The sequence below is a fragment of the Orcinus orca genome, chromosome 11, assembly GCF_937001465.1.
Source record: "Orcinus orca chromosome 11, mOrcOrc1.1, whole genome shotgun sequence".
Lineage (NCBI taxonomy): Eukaryota > Metazoa > Chordata > Mammalia > Artiodactyla > Delphinidae > Orcinus > Orcinus orca.
Window position 1 is genome coordinate 83564909 of NC_064569.1, and position 14007 is coordinate 83578915.

At 36.7% G+C, this 14007-nt stretch overlaps 1 protein-coding gene and 1 long non-coding RNA gene across 3 annotated transcripts in view; one reads left to right on the top strand and one right to left on the bottom strand.

The window, feature by feature from the left end:
* LOC125960514 (uncharacterized) overlaps positions 1–14007 on the bottom strand; it is a 234738-nt gene that overhangs the window by 220190 nt on the left and 541 nt on the right. The window lies entirely within an intron of this gene.
* Positions 1–14007, top strand: part of PARPBP (PARP1 binding protein) — an 88680-nt gene that overhangs the window by 21770 nt on the left and 52903 nt on the right. The window lies entirely within an intron of this gene.

The following is a 14007-nucleotide window of genomic DNA, read 5'->3' on the forward strand; positions in this document are numbered from 1 at the left end:
TGGGAGTCCGGCAAAGGGAGGAGGAATTCCTAGAGAATCAAACTTTGAAGGCTAGCGGGATTTGATTGCACAACTTCGACAGGACTGGGGGAAACGGAGACTCCACTCTTGGAGGGCACACACAAAGTAGTGTTTGCATCGGGACCCAGGGGAAGAAGCAGTGACCCCACAGAGACTGAACCAGACCTACCTGCTAGTGTTGTGGGGTCACCTGCAAAGAGGCGGGGGGTGGCTCTGTCTCACCGTGAGGACAAGGACACTGGCAGCAGAAGTTCTGGGAAGTACTCCTTGGTGTGAGCCTTCCCAGAGTCCGCCATTAGCCTCACCAAAGAGCCCGGGTAGGCTCCAGTGTTGGGTCACCTCAGGCCAAACAACCAACAGGGAGGGGACACAGCCCCACCCAACAGCAGGCAAGTGGATTAAAGTTTTATTGAGCTCTGCCCACCAGAGCAACAGTCAGCACTACCCACCACCAGTCCCTCCCATCAGGAAACTTGCACAAGCCTCTTAGACAGCCTCATCCACCAGAGGGCAACAGCAGAAGCAAGAAGAACTACAATCCTGCAGCCTGTGGAACACAAAACACATTCATAGAAAGACAGACAAGATGAAAAGGCAGAGGGCTATCTACCAGATGAAGGAACAAGATAAAACCCCAGAAAAACAACTAAACAAAGTAGAGATAGGCAACCTTCCAGAAAAAGAATTCAGAATAATGATAGTGAAGATTATTCAGGAACGCAGAAAAAGAATGGAGGCAAAGATCGAGAAGATGCAAGAAATGTTTAATAAAAACCTAGAAGAATTGAAGAACAAACAGAGATGAACAATACAGTAATTGAAATGAAAAATACACTAGAAGGAATCAATAGCAGAATAACTGAGGCAAGAACGGATAAGTGACCTGGTAGACAGAATGTTGGATGTCACTGCTGCAGAACAGAATAAAGAGAAAAGAATGAAAAGAAATGAAGACAATCTAAGAGACCTCTGGGACACATTAAATGCAACAACATTTGCATTATAGGGGTCCCAGAAGGAGAAGAGAGAGAGAACTGACCCAAGAAAGTATTTGAAGAGATTATAGTTGGAAACTCCCCTAACATGGGAAAGGAAATAGCTACCCAAATCCAGGTAGCACAGAGAGTCCCATACAGGATAAAACCAAGGAGAAACACACCGAGACACATAGTAATCAAATTGGCAAAAAATTAAAGACAAAGAAAAATTATTGAAAGCAGCAAGAGAAAAACGGCAAATAACATACAAGGGAACTCCCGTAAGGTTAACAGCTGATTTCTCAGCAGAAACTCTATAAGCCAGAAGGGAGTGGCATGATATACTTAAAGTGATGAAAGGGAAAAACCTACAACCAAGATTACTCTACCCAGCAAGGATCTCATTCAGATTCGATGGAGAAATCAAAAGCTTTACAGACAAGCAAAAGCTCAGAGAATTCAGCACCACCAAACCAGCTCTACAACAAATGCTAAAGGAACTTCTTTAAGTGGGAAACACAAGAGAAGAAAAGGACCTACAAAACAAACCCAAAACGATTAAGAAAATCGTCATAGGAACATATATATCGATAATCACCTTAAACGTGAATGGATTAAGTGCTCCAACCAAAAGACACACGCTTGCTGAATGGATGCAAAAACAAGACCCATCTATATGCTGTCTACAAGTAGAGACCCACTTCAGACCTAGTGACACATACAGACTGAAAGTGAGGGGATGGAAAAAGGTATTCCATGCAAATGGAAATCAAAAGAAAGCTGGAGTAACAATACTCATATCAGATAAAATAGACTTTAAAATAAAGAATGTTACAAGAGACAAGGAAGGACACTACATAAAGATCAAGGGATCTATCCAAGAAGAAGATATAACAATTATAAATATATACGCACCCAACATAGGAGCAACTCAATACATAAGGCAACTGCTAAGAGCTGTAAAAGAGGAAATCGACAGTGACACAATAATAGTGGGGGACTTCAACACCTCACTTACACCAATGGGCAGATCATCTAAACAGAAAATTAATAAGGAAACACAAGCTTTAAGTGACACAATAGACCAGATAGATTTCATTGATATCTATAGGACATTCCATCCAAAAACAGCAGATTACACTTTCTTCTCAAGTGCGCATGGAACATTCTCCAGGATAGGTCACATCTTGGGCAACAAATCAAGCCTCAGTAAATTTAAGAAAATTGAAATCATATCAAGCATCTTTTCTGACCACAATGCTATGAGATTAGCAATCAATTACAGGGAAAAAAACGTAAAAAACACAAACACATGGAGGCTAAAAAATATGTTACTAAATAACCAAGTGCTCACTGAAGAAATCAAAGAGGGAATAAAAAAATACCTAGAGACAAATGACAAAACACAATGATCCAAAACCTGTGGGATGCAGCAAAAGCAGTTCTAAGAGGGAAGTTTATAGCTATACAAGCCTACCTCAAGAAACAAGAAAAATCTCAAATAAACAATCTAACCTTACACCTAAAGGAACTAGAGAAAGAAGAACAAACAAAATCCAAAGTTAGTAGAAGGAAAGAAATCATAAAGATCAGAGCAGGAATAAATGAAATAGAAACAAAGAAAGCAGTAGCAAAGATCAATAAAACTAAAAGCTGGTTCTTTGAGAAGATAAACAAAATTGATAACCCATTAGCCAGACTCATCAAGAAAAAGAGGGAGAGGACGCAAATGAATAAAATTACAAATGAAAAAGGAGAAGTTACAACAGACACCGCAAAAATACAAAACATCCTGAGAGACTACTACAAGCAACTCTATGCCAATAAAATGGACAACCTGGAAGAAATGGACACATTCTTAGAAAGGTATAACCTCCCAAGCCTGAACCAGGAAGAAGTAGAAAATATGAACAGACTAATCACAAGTAATGAAATTAAAACTGTGATTAAAAATCTTCCAACAAACAAAAGTCCAGGACCAGATGGCTTCACAGGTGAATTCTATGAAACACTTAGAGAAGAGCTAACACCCATCCTTCTCAAACTCTTCCAAAAACTTGTGGATTAAGGAACACTCCCAAACTCATTCTATGAGGCCACCATCACCTTGATACCAAAACCAGGGAATGATACTACAAAAAAACAAAATTACAGACTAATATCACTGATGAATATAGATGCAAAAATCCTCAACAAAATACTAGCAAACAGAATCCAACAACACTTTAAAAGGATCATACACCATGATCAAGTGGGATTTACCCCGGGATGCAAGGATTCTTCAATATACGCAAGTCAATCAATGTGATACATCATCTTAACAAATTGAAGAATAAAAACCATATGATCATCTCAGTAGATGCAGAAAAAGTTTTTGACAAAATTCAACACCCATTTATGATAAAAACTCTCCGAAAGTGGGCATAGAGGGAACCTACCTAAACATAATAAAGGCCATATATGACAAACCCACAGCAAACATCATTCTCAGTGGTGAAAAACTGAAAGCATTTCCTCTAAGATCAGGAACAAGACAAGGTTGCTCACTCTCACCACTATTATTCAACATAGTTTTGGAAGTCCTAGCCACGGCAATCAGAGAAGAAAAAGAAATAAAAGGAATACAAATTGGAAAAGAAGTAAAACTGTCACTGTTTGCAGATGACTTGATACTATACATAAAGAATCCTAAATATGCCACCAGAAAACTTCTAGAGCTAATCAATGAATTTGGTAAAGTTGCAGGATACAAACTTCATGCACAGAAATCTCTTGCATTCCTATACACTAATGATGAAAAATCTGAAAGAGAAATTAAGGAAACACACCCATATACCATTGCGACAAAAAGAATAAAATACCTAGGATTAAACCTACCTAGGGAGACAAAAGACCTGTATGCAGAAAACTATAAGACACTGATGAAAGAAATTAAAGATACCAACAGATGGAGAGATATACCATGTTCTTGGATTGGAAGAATCAATATTGTGAAAATGACTATACTACTCAAAGCAATCTACAGATTCAATGCAATTCCTGTCAAAATACCAATGGCATTTTTTACAGAACTAGAACAAAAAATCTTAAAGTTTGTATGGAGACACAAAAGACCCTGAATAGCCAAAGCAGTCTTGAGTGAAAAAAACGGAGCTGGAGGAATCAGACTCCCTGACTTAAGACTATACTATGAAGCTACAGTAATCAAGACAATATGGTACTGGCACAAAAACAGAAACATAGATCAGTGGAACAGGATAGAATGCCCAGAGGTAACCCAACGCACTTATGGTCAACTGATGTATGAGAAAGGAGGCAGGGATATACAATGGAGAAAAGACAGTGTCTTCAATACGTGGTGCTCGGAAAACTGGACAGCTACATGTAAAAGAATGAAATTATAACACTCCCTAACACCATACACAAAAATAAACTCAAAATGGATTCGAGACCTAAATATAAGACCGGACACTATATACCTCTTAGAAGAAAACATAGGAAGAACACTCTTTGACATAAATCACAGCAAGATCTTTTTTGATCCACCTCCTAGAGTAATGGAAATAAACACAAATATAAACAAATGGGACCTAATGAAACTTCAAAGCTTTTGCACAGCAAAGGAAACCATAAAGAAGACGAAAAGACAACTGTCAAAATGGGAGAAAATATTTGCAAATGAATCAACGGACAAAGGATTAATCTTCAAAATATATAAACAGCTCATGCAGCTCATTATTAAAGAAACAAACAACCCAATCCAAAAATGGGCAGAAGACCTAAATAGACATTTCTCCAAAGAAGACTTACAGATGGCCAAGAAGCACATGAAAAGCTGCTCAGCATCACTAATTGTTAGAGAAATGCAAATCAAAACTACAATGAGGCATCACCTCACACCAGTTAGAATGGGCATCATCAGAAAATCTACAAACAACAAATGCTGGAGAGGGTGTGGATAAAAGGGAACCCTCTTGTACTGTTGGTGGGAATGTAAATTGATACCGCCACTATGGAGAACAGTATGGAGGTTCCTTTAAAAACTAAAAACAGAATTACCATATTATCCAGCATTCCCACTACTGGGCATATACCCAGAGATAACCATAATTCAAAAAGACACATGCACCCCAATGTTCATTGCAGCAGTGTTTACAATAGCCAGGTCATGGAAGCAACTTAAATGCCCATTGACAGACGAATGGCTAAAGAAGTCGTGGTACATATATACAATGGAATATTACTCAGCCATAAAAAGGAATGAAATTGGGTCATTTGTTGAGACGTGGATGGATCTAGAGACTGTCATATAGAGTGAAGTAAGTCAGAAAGAGAAAAACAAAAATCGTATATTAACGCATGTATGTGGAACCTAGAAAAATGGTACAGGTGAACTGGTTTGCAGGTGAGAAATTGAGACACAGATGTAGAGAACAAACGTATGGACACCAAGGGGGGAAGTCGAGGGGTGGTGTGATGAATTGGGCGATTGGGATTGACATGTATACACTAATGTGTATAAAATGGATGACTAATAGGAACCTGCTGTATAAAAAAATAAAATTAAATTCAAAAAGAAAAAAACTATGTTATGTAAAACATCTAGAACATGCCTACTTCCAAGTCAAATGCTCCAATAAGTTAATGCATTTGATGAATCACTTTCTTCATTTTCTGGAAGCATTGCTAAGGTAGATTCTTCCGTAAGTCCTGTGCTCTACAGATTGCAATTCTTTTTTTTTCACAGTGTGACTTGTGGGATCTTAGTTCCTCAACCAGGGATTGAACCCCAGCCCTTGGCAGTGAAAGCGTGGAGTCCTAACCACTGGACTGCCAGGGAATTCCCCAGATTGCACTTTTAAAAACATATTTGATCACTACTGTCAAATACTTGTATATGTACTTCTTAGACTTAATAATGTAGCTTATATGTGCATCTAATGTTTTTTCTGTCCTGTTTTAAAGTTAAATTGCTGATGCCATGACAGTTAATCCCTAAGATTCTTCAGCATATCACTTCCTGAAAATAAGGACAGAACCACAATACCATTATCATATATAAGAAAACTGAAGTATTCCCTAATATCATTCATTTACTATTTTCCCTATTCAAATTTCTCCATTTGTCCCTGTAATGGGTTTTATGTCTCTTTAGAGTCTTTTAGAATTCTCCTCAGGTTTTTTTTTCTCTTGTTATTTATCTGTTGAGTTCCTACTGGTATTATTTAACTTGTTCCTCTATTTCCAATAAACTGGAAACATCTAAAAGCTTGCTTAGACTGAGCAATGTAATCTATGAAATACTTTATAACTGATGCTGAGTATTTCATTTTGTATCACACTAGGAGACACAAACTGAAGTTGTCCTGAATTTGTGAGGTCTTTCCAATATAAAGGTGTAGTTTTTCTTTTGCTGTCAAAAAAGATCTAGTGATACTCTAACTCTGTAAATATCCTGTTTCCCAGCAACCTTTCACCGAATGGTTTTGAGCATGCACTGATGATTCTTGTCTGAATCAGTTATTTCTTTAGAGTTTGCAGAATGGTTACTTTCCAACTCTATCATGTCTTTATACTAATTTGCTGCCATTTCTCAGTAAAGAAGAGCTTTATCTTATTAACTAGGATGAAGTACAGTTCCCTAAAAATGGCAGGGTCACTACTTAATTCTTTCTCTTTAATTACCAGTTTAGGAGTTAGTGTAATAATTACTTATAGGAAGAAAATTAGATGTTTTTATTTCTGTTTATGTTTCTCTTTTTATGTGTGTTTACATTACTATGGACTCATGGATTTTTATTTATTCAGAGTTTTAAAATCAATTTGTCATTAATCTTTGATGCTAAAATGTAGGGGTCCCCTTTAATCTGGCTTCTGTATCTTTTTTACATGCCGTATTAGACTTTTGAGCACTTACCTCTTTTCTGGTACAAGAAAAGTATCCTAAGCCCACCTTTGGTTGTTTCCTGCTTAGGCATGGTTTCTTTTAGTGATTGTAACTACTTTCTGTTGCTTTACATTCATTTATTGCTTACATTCTCATTGTTTGTTTTTCCTACCTTGACAAGATATTTACCAAATTGCGTGGTCTTTTCTCAGTGATACTTAAGGAGGACACTCTTTTATTTTTTTTAGGAGTACATTCTTATAGGCTACAGGGAGGAAACAATAATTGTTATTGTGCCTTTCATTTAAGAGGAATGAACTAATTTGTACATTTAAAATGACCCAAATAACCAGGAATGAGGACCTGCCCATTCCAATGGAAAATCCTTATAAGGAGCCTCATAGAAAATGTATCTTGTGTGGAACATGGTTAGATTAAAAGAATGTACAGCTTTTTTCTCAGTTTATTTTTCCATTTATAAGATGAATTTATGGAAGGGAACATAATAGGTCTTTGTGGAAGAAACAAAAAGAAATTACAGAAGCAATTAAGAGAGCTCAAATAATGGGGTTTATGTCAGTTGCATTTATTTATTTATTATTTATTTTTGGCTGCATTGGGTCTTCGTTGCTGGGTGTGGGCTTTCTCTAGTTGCAGAGAGCGGGGGCTACACTTCATTGTGGTGCACGGGCTTCTCATTGAAGTGGCTTCTCATTGTGGACCACAGGCCCTAGGTGTGCGGGCTTCAATAGTTGTGGCATGTGGGCTCAGTAGTTGTGGCTCATGGGTTGTAGAGCGCAGGCTCAGTAGTTGTGGTGCACGGGCTTAGTTGCTCCTCGGCATGTGGGATCTTCCTGGACCAGGGATCAAACCCGTGTCTCCTGCATTGGCAGGTGGATTCTTAACCACTGTGCCACCAGGGAAGTCCCCAGTTACATACTGATATAAGGATCCTGCATATCTCAAACACCCTAATGTTTGTAACATCAAATACCGGCAGTAAACTATATAAAGTTGTCATCAATAAACTTATTTTATGATTAAAAAAATCCTAAAGGGATAGCCATGAAAAAGAATTATAGTATATAGAAACTGAAGGGTCTTCACTGTAAGCATATAGTTTTCTCATTTAACAAACAATGGTAGTTTCGTCATGTTAATCCTCTACTTTTTATCTTTTGCCTTCTTGGATTATATTTTCTAAGAGAATTTTATCTACCAGTTAGCTGATGGATTAGATTTTATGAGGACTATTAAAATAGCAGCTATCCTCTCAACCATTTTTCTGTTACTTGCGGACTTCTGATTTTTCTTTTGCAAAGTATTTTATTTCTATTAAAATTCCTAAGTGACTTTTTGGGCTACAGTCGTAAAAAGATATATTTTGATCACCAAATGCTTACTAATGTCACACCAGCTTCTCAAGTAGATGAATGAAATGGACTGGAGAGACAATATTTTTGTTTCCTTATTTTATTTTACTTTATTTTATTTTCCCCTGAGGTACTAATCTATTGCTTTAGAAATTCTGAAGTAATGAAGGGAAAAACAGAATAAAGGCCCCAAAAGAAAATCATCAGTTAAATAAAAAAATTCTACGAGTATATTAGTTCTAGTCCAATCTTGTTTGTTCATTATATGTAAGAATATATGTGTTGACAAATAAAAACAATACTTGTATAAATTTTAATATCAATTTAGAAAAACTGACTTTATTCAAATTGAGATTGAACATATGCATTTCAGTAATAGATAAGAGTTAGTAAAAGCAACTTGAAGTTGTCAAAAAGCTTAAATAAAATTGTTCAACTTCTAAAGAAACATTGCAAATATTTTGTGGTACGGATAGAATCAGTTTATTAAACAGATAAATGGAACAGTATCTTTATTTTTGGTATCTGGGTAAAAGCTTCAATATTGTGGATTTTTTCAATTTAAGCCCTTGCTTCTGGACATCATAACTGTATTTATGTGGAATGCTTTTCCAGAGAGCCTCTTTAAAACCCACTTGCAAATACAAGAGCAGGGAAACCATAACTGCCATGTTATCTGACCATAATGATAGGGATAGATTTCCAATTGCAGCCATGAGTTAAAAGAAACACTCTAACTGTGAGGACTCCAAGATGTTTTTCCCTGATGTTTGCCTAACATCACAGATCAGAAGGACACTATTTGCTAGCCTTTAAGAACAAGTTGTAGATGTGGGAGTTTAAGCCCTGGTCTTGTACCCAATAAGGATCAGACATATACATATTAGTAAACTCTCATTATTTCTGGACAGCAGAAGCACAGTGAAAGAGATTGCCTGAAATTAAATGTAAAAAGAGTAAAGGAATTTCTGATTACAACGTGAATATCTCTTTCCTCTGCTTTGATTTTTGGGAAATTGTGTCACGCTTCCTGTATGTTTTAGACAGACTGTTGCACTGTTAGGTTAAAATGGAAACTTTGTATTATAGATTCACATGAAGTATTATGATTTACTGTGAAAGTAAAGATAAAAAGACTTTTGAAATAAAGCAGAAAACTATGTTATACCTTACTTTATAAAATTTTAGGACAGATCTTTTTTTTAAAAATATATGTGAAAGCACTTTAATGATGAAAAGTAACCTCCTACTACTATTAATAATAATAGTAATAACAATAACAACAATAATACTTAATATTAGCAGTAGTATGTTCTACCGTATAAAATAATCTTCCAGTTTCAGGAGTAGTATGAGGCTAAGTTGAGTCCCCAGAGAGTAATATACTACTTACTTAAAGAAGAAGAAACAACTTTCAAAAAATGCTGAAAAACATTTCATTTATTACTCTGTCTCTGTAGCATTAATGGTAACCTAGGGTTCTTAAAGATTTTTGTGCGTCCCCAGGTATTCAACTCACTACTAGAAGACTTCTTTCTTTCTTTCTCCCTTCCTTCCTTCTTTCCTTCCTTCCTTCCTCCCTCTGTCCCTCCTTCTCTCTCTCTTTCTTTCTCTCTCTCTTTCTCTTTCTTTCTTTTCTTTTCTTTTCTTTTTTTCCTTCTTTCCCAGTCGCCCAATTCAGCACACCACCATCCACACCCCACCGCAGTTTTACCCCTTGGTGTCCATACGTTTGTTCTCTACATTTGTGTCTCAACTTCTGCCCTGCAAAGCAGTTCATCTGTACCATTTTTCTAGGTTCCACATACATGCGTTAATATACGATATTTGTTTTTCTCTTTCTGACTTACTTCACTCTGTATGACAGTCTCTAGATCCATCCACGTCTCAACAAATGACCCAATTTCGTTCCTTTTTATGGCTGAGTAATATTCCATTGTATATATATACCACAACTTCTTTATCCATTCATCTGTCAATGGGCATTTAGGTTGCTTCCATGACCTGGCTATTGTAAATAGTGCTGCAGTGAACATTGGGGTCCATGTGTCTTTTTTTTTTTTTTTTTTTGGCGGTATGCAGGCCTCTCACTGTTGTGGCCTCTCCCGTTGCAGAGAACAGGCCCTGGAGGCGCAGGCTCAGCGGCCATGGCTCACGGGCCTAGCCGCTCCGCGGCATGTGGGATCTTCCCGGGCTGGGGCATGAACCCGTGTCCCCTGCATTGTCAGGCGGACTCTCAACCACTGCGCCACCAGGGAAGTCCCATGTGTCTTTTTGAATTATGGTTTTCTCTGGGTATATGCCCAGTAGTGAGAATGCTAGATCATATGGTAATTCTATTTTTAGTATTTAAGGAACCTCCATACTGTTCTCCATAGTGGCGGTATCAATTTACATTCCCACCAACAGTGCAAGAGGGTTTCCTTTTCTCCACACCCTCTCCAGCATTTCTGGTCTGTAGATTATCTGATGATGCCCATTCTGACTGGTGTGAGGTGTTGCCTCATTGTAGTTTTGATTTGCATTTCTCTAACAATTAGTGATGTTGAGCAGCTTTTCATGTGTTTCTTGGCCATCTGTATGTCTTCCTTGGAGAAATGTCTATTTAGGTTTTCTGCCCATTTTTGGATTGAGTTGTTTGTTTCTTTAATATTGATCTATATGAGCTGTTTATGTAGTTTGAAGATTAATCCTTTGTCCGTTGATTCGTTTGCAAATATTTTCTCCCATTTTGAGAGTTGTCTTTTCATCTTGTTTATGGTTTCCATTGCTGTACAAAAGTTTTGAAGTTTCATTAGGTCCCATTTGTTTATTTTTGTTTTTATTTCCATTACTGTAGGAGGTGGATCAAAAAAGATCTTGCTGTGATTTATGTCAAAGAGTGTTCTTCCTATGTTTTCTTCTAAGAGGTATATAGTGTCCGGTCTTATATTTAGGTCTCGAATCCATTTTGAGTTTATTTTTGTGTATGGTGTTAGGGAGTGTTATAATTTCATTCTTTTACATGTAGCTGTCCAGTTTTACCAGCACCACGTACTGAAGAGACTGTCTTTTCCCCATTGTATATCCTTGCCTCCTGTGTCATAGATAAGTTGACCATAGGTGCGTGCGTTTATCTCTGGGCTTTCTTTCTTGTTCCATTGATCTATGTTTCTGTTTGTGCCAGTACCATATTGTCTTGATTACTGTAGCTTTATAGTATAGTTTTAAGTCAGGGAGTCTGATTCCTCCAGCTCCGTTTTCTTCCCTCAAGACTGCTTTGGCTATTCAGGGTCTTTTGTGTCTCCATACAAATTTTAAGATTTTTTGTTCTAGTTATGTAAAAAATGCCATTGGTAATTTGATAGGAATTGCATTGAGTCTGTAGATTGCTTTGGGTAGTACAGTCATTTTCACAATATTGATTCTTCCAATCCAAGAACATGGTATATCTCTCCATCTGTTGGTATCATCTTTAATTTCTTTCATCAGTGTCTTATAGTTTTCTGCATACAGGTCTTTTGTCTCCCTAGGTAGGTTTAATCCTAGGTATTTTATTCTTTTTGTCGCAATGGTAAATGGATGTGTTTCCTTAATTTCTCTTTCAGATTTTTCGTCATTAGTGTATAGGAATGTAAGAGATTTCTGTGCATGAAGTTTGTATCCTGCAACTTTACCAAATTCATTGATTAGCTCTAGAAGTTTTCTGGTGGCATATTTAGGATTCTCTATGTATAGTATCATGTCATCTGCAAACAGTGACAGTTTTACTTCTTTTCCAATTTGTATTCTTTTATTTCTTTTTCTTCTCTGATTGCCGTGGCTAGGACTTCCAAAACTATGTTGAATAATAGTGGTGAGAGTGAGCAACCTTGTCTTGTTCCTGATCTTAGAGGAAATGCTTTCAGTTTTTCACCATTGAGAATGATGTTTGCTGTGGGTTTGTCATATATGGCCTTTATTATGTTGAGATAGGTTCCCTCTATGCCCACTTTCTGGAGAGTTTTTATCATAAATGGGTGTTGAATTTTGTCAAAAGCTTTCTCTGCATCTACTGAGATGATCATATGGTTTTTATTCTTCAATTTGTTAATATGGTGTATCACATTGATTGATTTGCGTATATTGAAGAATCCTTGCATCCCGGGGTAAATCCCACTTGATCATGGTGTATGATCCTTTTAATGTGTTGTTGGATTCTGCTCGCTAGTATTTTCTTGAGAATCTTTGCATCTATATTCATCAGTGATATTAGTCTGTAATTTTGTTTTTTTGTAGTATCTTTCCCTGGTTTTGGTATCAGGGTGATGGTGGCCTCATAGAATGAGTTTGGGTGTGTTCCTTAATCCACAAGTTTTTGGAAGAGTATGAGAAGGATGGGTGTTAGCTCTTCTCTAAATGTTTCATAGAATTCACCTGTGAAGCCATCTGGTCCTGGACTTTTGTTTGTTGGAAGATTTTTAATCACAGTTTTAATTTCATTACTTGTGATTGGTCTTTTCATATTTTCTACTTCTTCCTGGTTCAGTCGTGGAAGGTTATACCTTTCTAAGAATTTCTCCATTTCTTCCAGGTTGTCCATTATATTGGCATAGAGTTGCTTGTAGTAGTCCCTTAGGATGCTTTGTATTTCTGCGGTGTCTGTTGTAACTTCTCCTTTTTCAATTCTAATTTTATTCATTTGCGTCCTCTCCCTCTTTTTCTTGATGAGTTTGTCTAATGGTTTATCAGTTTTGTTTATCTTCTCAAAGAACCAGCTTTTAGTTTTATTGACCTTTGCTATTGTTTTCTTTGTTTGTATTTCATTTATTTCTGCTCTGATCTTTTTGATTTCTTTCCTTCTGCTAACTTTGGGTTTTGTTTGTTCTTCTTTCTCTAGTTCCTTTAGGGGTAAGGTTAGATTGTTTATTTGAGATTTTTCTTGTTTCTTGAGGTAGGCTTGTATAGCTCTAAACATCCCTCTTAGAACTGCTTTTGCTGCATCCCATAGGTTTTGGATTGTCGTGTTTTCATTGTCATGTGTCTCTAGGTATTTTTTGATTTCCTCTTTGATTTCTTCAGTGATCTCTTGGTTATTTAGTAATGTATTGTTTAGCCTCCATGTGTGTGTGTGTTTTTTATGTTTTTTTCCCTGTAATTCATTTCTTATCTCATAGCGTTGTGGTCAGAAAGATGCTTGGTATAATTTTAATTTTCTTAAATTTACTGAGGCTTGATCTGTTACCCATCATGTGATCTATCCTGGAGAATGTTCCATGCGCACTTGAGAAGAAAGTGTAATCTGCTGTTTTTAGATGGAATGTTCTATAAATATCAATGAAATCTATTTGGTCTATTTTGTCATTTAAAGCTTGTGTTTCCTTATTAATTTTCTGTCTGGATGATCTGTCCATTGGTATAAGTGAGGTGTTAAACTCCCCCACTATTATTGTGTTACTGTTGATTTCCTCTTTTATAGCTGTTTGCAGTTGCCTTATGTATTGAGGTGCTCCTATGTTGGGTGCATATATATTTATAATTGTTATATCTTTTCCTGGATTGACCTCTTTATCATTATATAGTGTCCTTCCTTGTCTCTTGTAACATTCTTTATTTTAACGTCTATTTTATCTGATATGAATATTGCTACTCCAGCTTTCTTTTGATTTCCATTTGCATGGAGTTATCTTTTTCTATCCCCTCACTTTCAGTCTGTATGTGTCACTAGGTCTGAAGTGGGTCTCTTATAGACAGCATCTGTATGTGTCTTGTTTTTGTATCCATTCAGCAA